The sequence below is a fragment of the Lissotriton vulgaris genome, chromosome 2_1, assembly GCF_964263255.1.
Source record: "Lissotriton vulgaris chromosome 2_1, aLisVul1.2, whole genome shotgun sequence".
NCBI classification, from domain to species: domain Eukaryota; kingdom Metazoa; phylum Chordata; class Amphibia; order Caudata; family Salamandridae; genus Lissotriton; species Lissotriton vulgaris.
The window spans coordinates 477,800,885-477,819,533 of NC_141687.1; positions in this window are offsets into that span (position 1 = coordinate 477,800,885).

The window sequence follows — 18,649 nt, forward strand, 5'->3', positions numbered from 1 at the left end:
CATAGAGGCTTGTAAATTTGGGACAGTATCTGGCTATAGGTTAAACATAAACAAGACGCAAATTATAGCTAATTACGCACCGGCAGTACTAACCCCTGAGATTTGTAAAGTCGCTACATATCTAGGCGTGAAAATAACATCTAAAATACGGGAAATTGACAACATTAATTATAGTAAACTGATTAAATCTACTACTGCAATTTTGAATAAATGGCATAGACTCCCCCGGCACTTAATCGGCAGAATCAATTTAAACAAAATGAAGGTACTTCCCAATTTTTTTTTATTTATTCCGCTCTATTCCTTTGGCACTAAATAATCTTTTTTTCAAACAACTGGACGGAATATTCAGCACTTTTATTTGGGGCTAAAAAAAATCTAGACGATCATTGAAATTTCTCAAGAACGGAACCGAAAGGGGCGGGCTCAATTTCCCTGATGTCAAGTTATATTTTTGGTCCTCGTTTATTAGGCGTATCCGTTCTCTGCTTAACAGAGAAGACACTTTTTTTTTTCATTTATTTATGCTAAAAGCTGACTCAAATGTTTTTTTATTTTGAGTAAACGACCCTAACTACTTTAAAAGGGTTCAATTCAAGACTGCAAGGGACATAGTGAGGATCTGGACAAATATATTAGCATTCTGTAAGACCACAGTCTTTCATCCGAAATTACAACTATGGGGTAATCCGGGTCTTCCTGGAATCTTTAATGATGGAGCAGCTCTAAGATGGGCTACGCAGGGAGTTCATGTTCTGGGGGACTTATACGGTGCACAAGGGTTTTTAGATTTCCACACACTTAAAAATTGGAATGGTCTGCTGGAAACGCGTTGGTTTAAATATCTCCAAATTCACGACTTTTTGGTACGAAAAAAACAAATTTACATCTTAGACTGTGATATTTGGAATTGTCTATATGCAACTAAAAACAAATCGATAATAAGTGATGCGTATTGAAATCTCTGTGCCTTTACATCTGATGATTGCCCAAAACTGGGCAGGAAATTGGAGCATTAAAACTGGCTTAAATATTACTTCAAAACAGATAACTCAATCCTTATCTAATATTAATAACTCAGTCAGATCATCCAGTTTAAGGCTGCAACAGTTAAGAACAACATGCCTGCTATATTACACACCAGAGAAGATTTCGAAATGGTCTCCCAACAGCAGTTATGGCGACCGCACTAAATGCCCTAGATGTTCAGAGTACGCAGCTGATTTGGAACACATGCTGTTTTCTTGTTCTGCACTGAGGGATTTTTGGGGGGAAGTACATAAAGTTTTGGAAACCAAGAAGATCTATTTACCTCATATCACAGCGTTTACAGTTCTACTTGATGTAAATTCCTCCCCTCCACTTTATCCAGCTCTGGTTACGATTCTCTTATCTTGTGCTAAACTGACATTGGCCAGAGCCTGGACTTGCCCTAACCCTCCTAACATCTCGTAATGGTGGTCTTTAGTACTAGAAATACACTCTATGGAGTCAGCTCTGGCAAAACTAAGAGGAGCTCGCTCGCAAAAGAAATTTGAGAAAATATGGAGAAACTTTATATGATGTATGTATAATTATTGCAATATTGTTCATTTGGTCAAACTCTGATTGCTTCGTTTACCAATTTTTGTGTTTAATATTAATCACTATCTATTTAATTTATTTAACGTGGAAGCTAGAAATTGAATACGAAAATGTAACAAGTTGTAAATGGACAATATAACTTGGCATGTTTCTTCTCATCAGTTTGTCAATAAAAATAAATAAAAAAATAAAAAGTAGTCTAACCACCTTCACACTTGTGTTTTAGGCCGCCTACAACTCCCCAGTTAGTATCCAAACACTCCAGCAAACACCCTATGAGTGCGCCTGCAATCTTCTAGTGACTCTTGCAGTACCATGTACTAATCCATTCACTAAAGTAAAACTCAATCAATTATGAATTCACCCAGTGTCTCTCCTTATAGTACTGTATTCATTCAGTCAGTATGCATGTACTGATGCAGTGAGCCAGGCTTTAGGGAATGGAGTGCTTCAAACACCTATGCACGATGCATGTAGTAGTCTAACCACCTTCAGACTTGTGTTTGAGGCCTACAATTCTCAGTTAGCATCCATACGCTGCAGCAAACACCTTGTAACTGTTTTTGCAATCCCATAGGTACTCTTTCAGTACCATGTACAAATCCATTCACTAAAGTAAAACTCAACCAGTCATAAATTCACCCGGCGTCTCTTCTTAGAGTAATGTAATCATTCAGACAGTATGCATGTACTCATGCAGTGAGCCAGGCTTTAGGGCAAGGAGTGCTTCAAGCTCTTATAGACTATGCATGTAGTAGTTTAACCACCTTCATACTTGTGTTTCAGGCATACAATTCCCCAGTTAGTATCCATACACTCCAGCAAACAGCCTGCGAGTTCTCTTGCAATCCCATAGTGACTATTTCACTACCATGTACTAATCCATTCACTAAAGTAAAACTCAATCAATTATGGATTCACCCACTGTCTCTCCTTATAGTACTGTAATTATTCAGTTATTTTACATGTACTTGTGCAGTGAGCCAGGCTTAAGGGCACAGAGTGCTTCAATCTCCTATGGACTATGCATGTAGTTGTCTTACCACCTTCACACTTTTGTTTCAGGCCTACAATTCAGCAGTTAGTATCCATACACTCCAGCAAACACACTGTGAGTGCTCTTGCAATCCCATAGAGACTCTTTCAGTACCATGTACTAATCCTTCCACTAAAGTAAAACTCAACCAATCATTAATTCACCTGGTGTCCCTCCTTATAGTACTGTAATCATTCATTCATTTTGCATGTGCTTATGCAGTGAGCCTGGATTTAGGGCAAAGAGTGCTTCAACCTCCTGGGCACTATGCATTTAGTGGTCTAACCACATTCAATCTTGTGTTTCAGCCCTACAATTCCCCAGTTAGTATCCATACACTCCAGCAAACACCCTGTAAGTGCTCTTGCACTCCCATACTAACTCTTTCAGTAGCATGTACTAATCCATTCACTAAAGTAAAACTCAATCAATTATTAATTTACCCAGTGTCTCTCCCTATAGTACTGTAATCATTCAGCCAGTATGCATGTCCTCATGCAGTGAGCAGGCTTTAGGACATGGAGTGCTTCAAACTCCTAAGCTCTATGCATGTAGTAGTCTAACCACCTTCACACTTGTGTTTCTGGCCTACAATTCTCAGTTAACATCCATGCCCTGCAGCAAATACCCTGTGACTGCTTTTGCAATCCCATAGTTATTCTTTCAGTACCATGTACTATTCCATTCACTAAACTAAAACTCAATCAATTATGAATTCACCCAGTGTCTCTCCTTATAGTACTGTAATAATTCAGTCAGTATGCATGTACTCATGCAATGAGCCAGGCTGTAGTGTATGGAGTGCTTCAAACTCCTATGCTCTATGCATGTAGTAGTGTAACCACCTTCACACTTGTGTTTCAGGCCTACAATTCTCAGTTAGCATCCATGCACTGCAGCAAACACCCTGTGACTGCTTTTGCAATAACATAGTGACGCTTTCTTTACCATGTACTAATGCATACACTAAAGTAAAACTCAATTAATTATGAATTCACCCAGTAGTCTCTCCTTATAGTACTGTAATCATTCAGTCAGTATGTATGTACTCATGCAGGCAGGCAGGCTTTGGGGCACGGAGTGCTTCAACCTCCTAATCACTATGCATGTAGTAGTCTAACCACCTTCACACTTGTGTTTCAGGCCTACAAATCCCCAGTTAGTATCCATAGACTCCAGCAAACACCCTGTGAGTGCTCTTGCCATCCCATAGTGACTCTTTCAGTACCATGTACTAATACATTCACTAAAGTAAAACTCAATCAATTATAAATTCATCCAGTGTCTCTTCTTAGAGTATTGTAATCATTCAGAAAGTATGCATGTACTCATGCAGTGAGCCAGGCTTTACGGCACGGAGTACTTCAAACTTCTATGCACTATGCATGTAGTAGTCTAACCACCTTCACACTTGTATTTAAGGTGTACATGTCATCAGTCAGTATCTATATAAAATGTGTTTGTATAGTAATAGAAAAGTATAATTTACCAAGTTATTAATATATTTTTTTTATGGTTTTCTTTTTTCAGATATTGTTTATCATCATTAAAATACAGTTATCATGCCTGAAAAATTAAGAAAGAATAAAGGAGAGCTAAAGGACTGTTACTTGAAGAAAACTTGACAACAACTATTGTATGACCAACAAAATGTGACTAAAAAGTGAAAATGTTCAGGTAAGACCACTAAGGAATTTATTTAATATCTTACTAAACCCAGAAAGAATATTCAGAATGTTGAAACCACTGAAAATGTTCCAACCACAAAAAAAGTCAAAAAATTAGGAAAATAAAAAAAAACAATGTACCCTCAAAGGATCCAACATATGATCCAAATCAGTATAAAGAAATACAAAACATTTTTTTTTATAATACAGTAGTACATAATTTGCTGAAAGATATGAAGAAATATAAAAAGAGGGCACTATTTTATAAAAAGAAGAAGCATATTGAATCTATTGTTGAAAAGACTTTTGAAGTAAAGAGAAAAATATTTATTTTAGTTTTAAACAGAATTCGATCACTAGATAAACCAATCCATTTAATGAAGACCAAAAGTAAGAGGAAAAGAGTACTTAATAGAACTAATTTTTGTGATTTTTTTTAGGGGAATGGAAACACAGGTCAAATTCAGAGCCTTTCTTTAATGAAGAGAATTATTTCCAGACAAATGATTTGTTGCATGCAGTTGACACCAGTGGTGGAGCATATGAGGTTAGAAATGGTTGTCCAATTGAGAAAGAGAAAATTGTTCCCAGAAATGCAGAAGAAGTGATAGCTGATGAAGCTAGAGGCAGACGTCCTAAAGCCCCAGTGTACACTTAGGATTGCAGTAGTATTTGTAGTGTACGACAAGAATCTATTGATCTTCAACCCAATTTCTTACGAGCATATACAAAAAAAGTGTTAAACAAAAGATTAAGATATTGCAAGGACTAGACCCTTGCAGAGTAATAAAAAATACTGGTTTGCAATGTTATTCTCTGGCTTGCCTTTCTAGGAAAGTATGTCAAAGTGTTTTTCACCATTTTGAGGATGTTGGCAGTACATCATACTCAAATGCAAAAGTTAGTCAGAAGATTGTATTATGCAAAAAGTCCAGCACTAAAGTGAAATGCGTTGAATAATGCTCTTTTGCGTGGGTCAGTGTCAGATGTGGAGAAGATTTGTGATGAAGTTGAGTTTTGTTACTTTGGTCCTGAACAAGACAGTGCAGAAACTGAGACATTAATAGAAGAAAATGTTAAAGACAATGTGGAACATACTATTACAAAATATTTTGATGATCAAATTACAAAGTTTAAGGTGATTTCAGGTGAAAGGCCAAACTTTTCTTGAATTTGTTGTCGGCGAACTCACTTTAAAAAAAATCAGACTAGGAGTGTTGATCTGTATTTAAAAAGTGAAAGAAAAAAATAATAAAAAGTGGAAGGAATTTGCAACATATTTTTTGGTAGAAAATTGTTTTGATTTGGGTTTGATCAGTGTATTTGTAAATATTGTTACAACAAATTAGATGAGAATACAATGCCCGCTAGAGCTGTTAATAATAATTTAGAGTTGGTTGCTATTCCTCCAGAACCGATAGATTTAAATACCTATGAGTCTATTCTCATTCAATGTGTGCACCCGTTTCAAGCTATTGGTCCTATGGAGCCTAAAACAGGTAAATTGCCTCCTTCAGATTTACAAAGAGGATTAAAAGGAAGAGTTGTGTATTTACCGTTAGATTTATAGAAAAATATTGAAACTATTGGTTTAGAGAGTGTAGGAAGTGAACCACTAGTTATTCTAGTTAATGGTGTGCCTACTAAGAGTAAGAACATCTGGCAGGAGTTAGTGGATGTTAGGATAGTACAGAAGGAAACTTTGTATTTGATTAAAAACAATAAGTACCATAAAAATGTTTATATGGGAGAAGATGAAATACTTTTAGCAGAAGATACTGGAACGTCAAGTGGACAAATTGAAAAAGTGGACATGTCAATATGAAGAAGTCTATGAACATTACAGTGTACATCCACTTCATTCAAAAGAAGTGATGGGGAATACTATTGAGTTGTTTCAAATGAAAAAAGCAAATGGAAGTCTCATGAGTGTATGGGAAGAGAGCTTGGAAGCTCGTTGTTTTCCACAGTTGTTTCCAACAGAAAAAGGTGGACGATATGATGAACGTCCTGTGCAGATTCCTGCATCTGAATATAGGACAACAAGATTATATGCAGAAGATCCAAGATTTCGACAATGTATCCCTTTTATATTTCATCTTTTGTTTGAAAGTGACTTGTCTGGACTTTCATATGCAGTTAATCACATTTTGAAAACAGGAGTACATCTGTATCTGCAAAGGGTTTTATGGATAAAGTGCATCAGAGAGATGATCATTTAGAATCTCAGCTGATTAATCTGACGGCTTGTCAGCGTGGCACTAATGAATATTGGTACCGTCATCATGGAGAACTTAAATGTATGTTATGAAACTTAGGAACTCCTACATGGTTTCTTACCCTAAGCTGAGTATGCTTGGAATAATTTACTTGAATTTCTTCGAGAGGCAAATTCCAATATAAAAAATATTGTATACAAGACACCTGGAGAAGTGTGCTCTTTGGATCCCGTTAATGTATGCCGGTATTTCAATCATAGATTTGAAGCTATGATGTCTTTTATCTGCAATAAAAAAGACTCCTCTTGGAGAAGTTGTGGATTTCTTTTGGAGATTGGAGTATCAATTAAGAGGTGCTCCTCATATACATATGCTGTTATGGATCAAGGACGCCTCCAAATTTGGAACAGATTTGGAACAGATTTGGATGATTCTGCCCCATGGTACATCGAGGAGCTCAGGAGACAAAAACAGCTTAATAGATGCAGGGAAAGGAAGTGGCGTAGAAATTATGATCCGGATGAGAAGGCGAAATATAAAGAGTCACTATCAGTATATAAAGATATGATTATGGAAGCAAAGAAAAAAAAAATTTCAGAAAAAATCGACAAAGCTAAAAATTCTACTAGACAATTGTACGACATCACCAGAACATTATACGGTAATGCACCAGATCTTACCCCTCCTGCCTCTCAATCCTTCTGTGATGAACTGGCTAAATTCTTTTTCTCCAAAGTCAATGATATCTATCAGGCTTTTTCTTCAAACCCCCTAAACTTCCCCTCCCCTAAGCCTGCACAGGACAATGAATTCACGAGTTTTAAACCATTGACCATAGACCAAACTAAAAAAATTGTTTCTTCTATTAAGACTGGATCTATACTGGATCCGTGCCCTTTCTCAGTTCTCCCACCAGTGATGAACACTCTCATCCCGGTGATCACTTCAGTCTGTAACACCATACTAGGATCCGGAATCTTCCCCGATTCTTTATAAAACACGATTGTGAAGCCTTTGTTGAAGAAAGCTAGCTTGGACAAGACAGATCCAAAGAACTATAGACCAATCGCAAGCCTACCTTTCTTAGCCAAAGTGGTCGAAAAGGCCATGAATCAACAGCTGGTCGAGTACCTCGAGACACACCACCTATTGGATGATTCACAATTTGGTTTTCGAAGACACCATGGCACCGAAACCACCTTAATCAAGGCTGCGGATGACATCAGGACCATCCGAGATTTTGGTGGGACAGCAGTCCTGGTCATGCTGGACCTGTCGGCAGCTTTCGAGACGGTCGACCATAACACTCTTGTCGACCGTGTCGAAAAGATGGGCATCCATCAATCGGCGAGCAACTTGATTGCCTCATTCCTAGCCGACAGATCACAGGCAGTCACCATTAGCCCTTATCAATCTATCAATCTGTCATTACCATGTGGGGTTCCTCAAGGCTCATCCCTAAGTCCGACACTTTTTAACATCTATGTGTCGGACCTTGCTAATGTCATCAAAGCATATGGGATGAGCGTAACCTCCTACGCAGACGATACCCAACTGGTTTTGGGTATTAAAGATAATGGACCAGAGGTGGCTGACCGATTTCGGCACGGAATGCTCGCAATCAGCGAGTGGATGGCATCTAACTGTCTTAAGCTAAATTCCGATAAGACGGAAGTGCTAATTTTTGGACCCCTTAGACCTGATTGGTCATCAACCTGGTGGCCATCAGGAATGGGTGAGCCTCCTAAGCCAGCACTCAAGGTTAGGAACCAAGGAGTAACATTCGATGTGGACCTAAATTTCATGGCACACGCAAATAAGGTAGCGGCAACAGCCACCATAAATTAAAGCTGATTAGGAAAATTCTCCCATTTCTCCCTGTTACTGCCGCAAAAACACTAATCAGCTCACTGGTTCTAACTTCCCTTGACTACTGCAACGGGCTATTTATAAATGCCCAAACCAGGCTAATAAACAAGCTTCAGTCACTGCAGAAGGCTGCTGCACGGCTCCTCTCAGGAACACCTAAATTCTCCTCAGTATCTGACACCCTTAAGAACTACCATTGGCTAACGATCCCCAACCGAATAAAATTTAAATCTTTATGCATAGTCTCAAAGCACTACATGACCAGGCTCCCCAAGTTTTTTAAGGCAAAGCTGACACCTTATAAACCAACCAGACTGCTTCGATCAACCACTCTGAACCATCTAGTGGTCCCTCGATCCAAGACAGTATCTTGGGGAGACCGTCGCTTTCTGGTTGCGGCTTCAAAGCTTTGGAACACCTTGCCACTCTGCATCAAGACATCTCCTTCACTTATGCAGTTTCGTAAATTATTTAAAACCTGGCTATTCGATCAGTAGTCTAAAACTGTTTTTCTATGAGCGATGAGGGAATTAATGGAATCATTTAGCGCCGAGACGCCCACGGGTATTCGTCGCACTCAATAAATTACAAAAATAAATAAATAAATACATTTTGTCTTTTATTGAAGGATATGCCACATGTGTTGTACCCAAAAGCAGAGAAGAAAACTACTTAAGATTACAAGTCTTACAATTCCAAAGTCTAAATATAAGTTATATACCAAATGTCATTTTGAATGTCCACGTCCTGTAATATCCAAAGGAAGAGTGAACAGTTTTATGTCAGCTAAGCAACATACCATCACAAGAAAGTCTCCAAAAAATACTTACAATTTAAGAAGAAGCGAAGAGTCAAAATACATAAATTACTACAATACAGTTATTCTATCCATGTGGAATGCTAACATGGATATTCAGTACGTTGCGGAAAATTCTATTGCTGTTGCTTGATATGTAACATCCTACATTACAAAATCAGAAAAGATGGAATTGAAAGAAATGTGGGAAGAAATTTCTTACGAGAAGTCTCTAAGTAAGAAATTATACAGTTTCAGTTTGAAGATGTTATCCCATCTAGAAATCGGAGCATATGAATACTCAGATCGGTTATCATCTGCAAGTCTATACTCCACATTTAGAAGAATAATTTGGATGAGTCTAGGTCTTGCATCAATGTGAAATCTGGTACTGAAATCTGTACAAGAAATTGAATATTTAGCAGAAAAAGATCCAGAAAGTACAAATATTTTGAAAACTAATATGTTGGATACATATTACCCAAACAGAAGTCATCATCTTAAGAACATGGGTCTCTATGAAGTGCTGCAAAACTACACTTTTACTACTTGTAGTACAGAGAACATCGATGATGGAAAATATGGAGTGATTGGTTCCGAAGGATGTTTGGTAAAAACAAAAGAAAGGAAATTTGATTAATCACAGGAAGCTGAGTTGCGACACTGCTTATAAAAGGGAATTTTACTATTGAGCTCTTTTGCAACTGTTTAAACCGTATATTTCCAGAGCTATAAAGATTCCTTCAATTCTTGTAAAGATACCATAGAATGCACTGTTTTTGCTAATTATGTGAAAATGTTGAACGATGAAATTGATCAAGAAGTTACAATTGCAGCTGAGATTGCTAGAGACAGTTCTCGAGATAGTCAAAGTTCTGCTGCGCTGAGTCAAGATCCACTAGGACAACCAATTGTTGAAAATTAAGCAGCAATCACCATGAATGAGGCGGAAACAGCAATGCATGGAGCTCAAGAAGAGGAAAGGAACTTAGCAAACTTGGAAGAACAACTAAATATTGAACAGAAACAAATATATCAGCAAGTAAGACAACAGATTGACCATGGATTTCTTCATGAAAAGAAAGAATGCACATGCATAGCATTTCAACCTATCCGAATGTTTGTGAGTTGACAAGCTGGAACAGGAAAAAGTTTCTTAATTAAAGTAATCACCAGTTATCTACAGAAAACAGCTAAGTCACATTTGTCTTGTATTGTAACTGCTCCAACTGGGTTGGCAGCACACAACAATAAAGGAATTACATTACATTGTTTACTGATGCTACCTGTGGAGCATGAAAACAAATTGGAATATTACAAACTATCTGGAGAAGCTTGTTGTGAAGTTTCAAGAGTGCTGAAGAAAATGTAACTTTTGATTATTGATGAGGTAAGCATGGTCTCAAACTTAATTCTTGCTTTTGTGCATTTAAGAATGAAGCAAATTCTTAAAACAGAGTATGACGTGTTATTTGGAGTAAAACATGTAATAGTTTTTGGAGATCTATTGCAACTTACCCCCGTAAAAGGACAACCAGTTTTTAAAACACTTGCGCATGAAGACACCAGAACGTCTCTGGATAGTGTTGGAAACGTTAACATTTGGTCATATTTTGAATACAAAGAACTCATTACAAATATGCGACAGGCAAATTATGTTGATTATGGAAGTATTCTTCAAGATATAAAAATTAGAGTACCGACAGAACATGGCAAAAAAACTTTGCAGAGTCAGTTACTTTCCAATTTGTTTCCAAGGAAAAAATGTACTTCCTGAGAAAAAATACATGAACATTGCAGAAAACAAATCTGTTATCTGCTTAATGCCAACACTGCGTAAGTGTTCTATATTCAACGAACAGCTTATGAAGCTGGAAAATGAAGAAATATTGAAAATGAAATCTATCGATAAAATAGAGAATGAAGGAGTCACTATTATTTTGACAGAAAAATTGAAGACAAAATTGGATTCTTTAAAAAAATCAATATCTAAAATTGCTGGCTTAGAAAAGAATCTATATGCATGTAGCAACTGTCGGGAGGTTTAGTTAATGGAGCAATGGGCAAAATTGTGGATTTTGTTAATTATTCGAATAAAGATGGTATTGAATTTAAAAAAATATATATTTGATCAGATTGAAGAAGTGAAACAAATTGGTTGTTGTTAAGTTCGTATTTTGCTTGTTAAAGATTTAAATGTGCGTAGAAAACAGTTTCCAGTTTCTCTGGCATATGCAGTGACTATTCATAAATCTCAAGGTTTAAGTGTAGACAGTGCTTTGGTGAACACTGGAAGTACTGTGTTTAAAGAGGGTATGGCATATGTTGCTTTGTCGCGAGTCAGAACTTTATCTGGTTTGTTTTTGATTGATTTTGATGACCCAAAGGTTACTGCGATACAAACTGTGTAAAAGAGTATAATTGGTTAAAGAAGAATGTATACTCCCATTTTAGGTCAATATCCTGTATTTGAAAAGCGTGCAGTCGGTAGAAAAAGAAGGAAAGGGAATATCTGTAGTGAAGGTATAGAGAAGGAAAAAAAACAAGATAATGTTGTCATTGCAAGCAAAAAGAAAAAGGACACTGTTGAAGAGATTGTTGTTTATCAGCTTGAAACTAATTTAGGTGTCAACTGCTCTGCTAATGTAGTGGTCAATGTTGGGTTTTTTCTTGAAGGTTTGCAACAGCTAATTATGGAGAATCAGGAAAAAAGATTTTGTTCCTCGTTGCATTCCATTTATGAAAAATTGAGAACTGATACAAGTAAAAATACAAAGCGCTTGTGATGTTCATAATCTTTTGGATGTATGTTTTGGGTCTACACAAGTTACGCAGAATATCCAACAAGATGCTCAGGAATTTCTAGTGTATATGCTTACCATATTGGAAAATGAAGGCGTAGAAATTGAAAATCTTTTTGGCCTTTGTTATAAATGGGAACATCATTGTGAAAATGGTATGTATACATGTAGCACTAACATAGACACTGAAAGATTTATATATTTGTCATTACCGGACTGAAAATCAGTGTTGTTCAATAAACTGGTTAAAGCAGCAAATCAAAACATTGAGTGTAGCCAATGCAAATCAGAAATGTTATCAACATTATTTATACAAAGATATGGACAATATATAATTTTAATGATTCAACGTTGTACAACTGATGGGAGAAAATTGGACACTTTAATAAAACATTTTGTAGCAACTCAGCTATCAATATCAGGAAGGACATTTGTCAAAGTTTTAGGAAGATCAGCCTCTGAGGAATTTATTATTATGATTTAATAGAATTACTAGTGGACAATTTAAATAAAAAGGATTGCAATAATACCATTTGGCCTCAAGGAAAGGTATATGCTTGAATTGCTGACTTTTTCTTGCACATTGTCTCGGCGTATAGTTTTAAGCGACAACATTTACAGTGTTTATAAATTTAAGTTATACAATTTTCTTAGCAATAAGCATTTTATTAATGTGTGATTTGTATTATATGGTATTTTATTGAGGATGGATTCTTGTTTTTTTTAAACAATCTTATTGATTTTTTTTTGCCCGCTGTTATGTGATGAGTACGATTGAAATCACTGTTTCTAGTGAAATTCAATATATTCTGAGAACAGCAAAAAAGGCAAAGAAAAAATAGTTTGTAAAATGTTAAAATTATGCTGTGATGTTAAAAATATATTATTATATATTATAACTATTTTTCTTTTCGTTCACAGATCCTAATTCTAAAATATGCAATTTACCACAATTTAGATTACAAAAAACAACTGAATAAAATGTGTAGCATTTTTTATTTGTATTACTGTTGAAGTAAGTTTAAGTAAGTATTAAAATGCACAATGGCCTGTGTTTGCACACAGTTGAAAAAAAGGTAAGATGGATGGAGTAGATATGTCTCCAAAAGAAGAGAGATTCACGGATATACCAGAAAGGACTGGAAAATATCAATAAAACAAAGAAATTCCTTTCTGTGTTGTTCAATCTAGTTTTGACATATCAGCCTACATTAAAGAAATTTTGACTTTCTGACCACTATAGGGACACCATTAGTTATGGATACACAGACAGTTGAGAATGATAATTTTACTCAAGACTTTTTATTCCTAAAAATAATTTTTTCAGTTAAAAATTGATTGGTACACGAATGGAATGAGGCATTGGCGTCGCCAAAAGAGGTAGGTATCTCAGCTAGGCTGAGACTCGTCCAACTGAAGGTCCTACACAGAGTATATTATACAAGAACACTCTTACATCGCATCCACAGAATACAGCACCCTTTCTGTCTACGTGGCTGTGGGGAGGAGGGTTCCTTTTTCCACACACTCTGGGACTGCCCACGCATACAAAATTACTGGCGGCAAATATTGCGCACTATATCACAGACTCTAGAGACCTCGCTCCTCCCAGAACCAAGGCGATGTCTCTTAAACGTGCGGGGACCAACGGACTTATCCAGACATATCCAACTCTGGGTGACATTAGGCATGATTGTGGCGAAAAGAGATAATGCTCAGCATTGGGGGGCGGCAGAACTACCAACGAAATCGCAGTGGTGCATGAATATGGACAAGATAATGATAACGAAGAGGGCGGTATATTTAAGCCGTGCGTGCCCAGGCAAATGGAATAAGGTATGGTCCCCATGGAATGTGTACCGTGGCGACATATGTGACCCTCTGCCAGAGGATGACCAGTTAGAATCGGATGATGAGGGGTGGGGGGTAGATTGAGGGGAGAGAGGAGGGATAGGAAATACCACACGGATGAAAATGGGGATGGGGGTACCGTCCTCCCTCACTTCGGGTAGGGTCTCCAGACAATAAATAGCAACATATACTGTCATATGAATCTTTCGTACAGCTAAACTGCGCTATTACTTTTATTTGACCGCATTGTGATTTCCTGATTGTTCTTTTTGTTATTTTCATGAAAAACAAAAAACGAAACCTTACTTAACTTGCAACGTGATATTGGCTAAACACCTTTCACTCGATTTTGTGATGTGCCTTTTTACATTAGCAGCGTGACTACTATGTGGACCTCTTTTATGCATGGCTATCACTGCTCTTTTATTAGCGGCCGGCCCCTCTGGGTTGTAGGCAAACTGCTGTGTAATTCTGGGAATTTCGGCCTTAACGAATCGCAAAAGGCTTCATACATATGGCCCAGTATTCCTTAATTGCAAATTTGCAATTTGCGAATTCGCAATTAAGGAATATCAAGAAATCGCTAAAAAATTGTGATTTTATTGATACATACCAATTAGCGATTCTGAAATAGCGATTTCTTAAAAATCGCTATTACAGAATCGCTAATTGGTATCTTGATACATATGGCCCCAAGTCTTTATTTTTTTTTCAATTCATTTTATGAATCTGCAGATCGATCATGAATCCTCTGACAAATATGGGGTCTGCTGGTTATATTGCACACATTCAATACTAAAATAACAACACACTTAAAACAAACACATGCTATTGCAATTTCTATAAGCATATCACTGTCTGTGTGTGGCTCTTGTGAATGGCTGTGTGAGTGGCAATATGAAGCTGTGAGTGGGTTTGTAAGTGGCTGTGTATGTTTGTAAGTGGGTGTGGATGTATCTGTGTGATTGGGTGTATGAATGTGTGAGTGGATGTGTGAGTGTTTGTGTGAGTGTGAGAGAGTATGTGAATCTGTTTCTGAGTGTGTATATTTGTTTTTTTTAATAGGGGTCTGGGATCTCACGCTGGTGTCGTACGCCGACGACACGCAGCTGGTCATTTCTCTATCTGAAGGCCCCTCGATCTCAGCTACGAAATTTAAGAATGGCTTAGAGGCAGTCGCGCGTTGGATGTCACACAACTGCCAACAGCTGAACGCTGGAAAAACAGAGGTGCTGCTCCTAGGAAAAAATCCCTGTTACTGGAGTGAGCACTGGTGGCCGTCCTTACTCGGCCCCATCCCTTCCCCCAAAAATGTGGTGAAAAATCTAGGTGTCTGGGTGGACTCCTCCCTCAATTTCCAGACACACACCAAGAAAGTGGCTGCTACTTGTGTTGGCCTGCTGAGGAGCCTTCACCCGATACTTGGCTTTTTCGACCCCAGTACGCGCCAACTGATAGTTCAATCTATCATTCTGGCTCGTCTGGATTATGCCAATGTTCTTTTCCTAGGCATCAACAAAGCAGAGATGGCTCGGCTGCAACAGATACAAAACTCTCCAGCCAGGGCTGTCGTAGGCCTCCCTCGCAGATGCTCTGCCAGAAATACCATCCAAAAGCTACACTGGCTACGTATTGAAGCCCGTGTTCAATTCAAGGCCCTCACCACTGCTTTTAGAGTTTTAGGGGTGAAGCTCTGGAATTCTCTGCCTCCCCACATTCGCTCCTTGACCAACTTGTTGGCCTTCCGCAAGGCGATTAAAACTTTTCTGTTCTCCCTAACATAATTTTCCTGTAGTTCCCCTCCCTTCTCCCCCTCCCTTCAGGTTTCTGTTATGGTCCAGCGCCGGGACGCCTCGTTGCTGGGGCAGCTGTTTGCGCTTAATAAAACATTAACATAACATAACATCCATGGATCCATTCTGGATTCACAGAGGGGGCTTAGTTGAGCACCGAAGTGGATCCATGGAACCTCTCACTTGCACAAGAAATATTTTTCATAATTTCTTCCCATGTAGGGTCCCTCAAAATACCCTCCATCAGTCCCATGGGGTCAGGAGGCATCTATCCCGACCCCTTATATCCTACTTCTCCCTTTTCCCCCCATAGGAACCATGTACCAATTCAGAAAACAGTGTCCACATCTTTTCTCTCAGATATCAGGCAGCCAATCACAGCATTGCTGTTGGTGCATTGATCCTCTAGATATAGATACATCTTTTTCTTTTAATATCTCTAAAACTAAAGAACAGATTTACACCAAATTTTAAAAAACACTCTTTCTGGACCAATATCTAGCATTCTGCTCAATCTTGGGTAATTCTGTTCAACGGTTCAAACTGTAGTAATGTCAAAAATTCATATGGGAAAGTATCTAAAATCTTTATGGGAAACTGCATGTGATTTTGGACCACCCCTTTTTATGGCCCTGCACTTGATGAATCACCCTGACACTTTACAGACACCAGCACACTAGTTTTGAACATTTTGTGAAAATGTGTGAAACAGCACCAAAGATAGTAGCAAAACAAAAATGCTTTTCTTATGGAAACTAGGTCCTAACTACAACTACCTACTGGCAACTGCCAGCAGGTAACATATATATATATATGTTCTGAGGTATGGGAAGATGTGAATGCAGAAACCCTTACCAAAGTCGAGAACAAGTTTAATATTTCACTTTTTAAGCACATATATTTTTCCATTGAGGTTAGACCTGGCATTAAATCCAAAATGTTTAATTACCCAGCTTAAACCTTGGTTGTATTGGATTAGACTTTGGTTCACTGAAGAGCTAGCAACTTATAGGGATCCATAAAAGGAACTGATAGCCCTTGGTAAAGAAGTATGCATCCTCTGGTTGAATATAATAAGGGCACTTTCAGTCACAATAGGAATGGGGGAAATATGGATGTCACAAGTGCAGATAACTATAGTAAATGCCCAAAAAGTGGAACAAATATATTGGTTGGAAGTGAAGCAACAGACCTGGAGAGATCAGCGGGAAGGGAGTACATCTGCATCATTTTTTAATCACAAATGTACACTGAGGTTGGAGTCCATTATGAATAGAATTTTTCCCTTCCAAACTAAATGTCTTTATGTGCGTATATAGATGTGGACTTCTCGTGTGAGAGCTCATGCCTCAAAGTGGACTAATATCCCTCCAAATTCTATATATTGCCGAAGTTGCCAACAGATTGTTAAGACGGAAGCACATTTCTTGTTCTTTTGTCCTCTTTATATGATAGCACGTAGGAAATGGATAATTGCTACCTTTAGACTTATTGGGACGAGGGAGTATTGGGAGGCTGCAACAATTCTAAAATGTGACTCAAGAGAACAAATAGTCTTTGCAGTCTCAATGTTTCTCGATTGTGCATGGTACCAAAGAAAAAAGGCCTTAATCAACTCAAAGTTTTGATTACTGATTAAGCTAGTTATATCATTAAACAGCTGGATGGCCTTAAGTATATTATTTGGAATTGTTTACTTTCATTATTTGGTAACTAATTATTTAGTAGAGATTAAATGAATGATCTCTTTCTTCAGAAATTAACTTACCTGATGTACACATTTGATTGTTTTATCTGATGGTAATTTTTACAGGAGTTTTACAGCATTGCCTTAAGATGATATTAGATTAATCTCTTTTTTTAAAGATTGTAATAATAGCTTTTAATATTTGTTAACCAGAGGACTTTCTTAATGTGATCTCAACGCGATTGTAAAATTGTTATGGCTCGAAATTAAACTTTATATATACATATAATATATAAATATATCCTCCCCTGTTTTATAATAATCTTTTATTGATGTTTTTGAAAAAATAAAACAAAGGTCAAATGAGCATTTCTCCGAACTTGGAGGTCCATTAGGATGGCAGACGGACGCAGTCCGTCTGCCATCCTGTCGGGGGCCGGAACCGTCCGCCACAAGGGCGGAGGAACCATGCCCCCAATTAGGATGCATCCGCCTCAGTGGCGGGTGCATCCCGCATTTTTTACATTGCGGTGGATGGTGCTTGAAGCATCGGCCGCCGCAATGCAAAAAATGCACGTTGTACATTTCAATGCACAACATGACAGGCACCGCGCCGTGCCTCTCATGGTGTACATTGAAATGCTGGGGGGTACCATAGGTACCCCCCATGTGCACCCCCACCCCCTCCTTCACCCTGGGGGCCCGCAACGGGCCACCAAAGCAAAGAACGTATGCGCCACAGAAAGGCATTCCTCACCGGCCATCATAATATGGTTGGCGGTGTCTGATAGACACCGCCACCATATCAGGCCTTTTCAGCCGCGGTCGCAAGCCGAACGCGGCGGAAAAGCAGCGGACGGTCTTCCCCCCGCCACGGTCCGTCCGCCATCCTAATGGACCCCTTGGTGAGAACTCTTCTACCAGTGAGGTAACAGGCTTATATGGAGAGGTCGAACAGGATTCCCAAGTAATGTTTTTATTATTTAAAAGAGCCCACTCTCCGGAGACAGCTGTTTACTTTTGCTTGGCAGGAGCTGTTACCCATTAGTCTCTCAGTTTACGTCGGTTGGGTTCAATGTCCCATTGATACCCTGATGGAGAGAGTAAAGAAAGGGAACCTAGCTATATCCAGTCTTTGACTAAGGTGTTCAAGGATTATTGCTTCTGTTGGCAGTAATCCTAAATAGGCTGTGGAGATGAGATGGAGTGGATGGAAATGGGCACTTTCTTTATGTGCCAAGTTTGACAGTGACCGGTTATAGAACATGATTAGACATGGTGTTAGTTCATGACACTGGGCTTTTTCTACCCTCTATTTGTTCTTCACTTTGATGTACTTTGGTGCT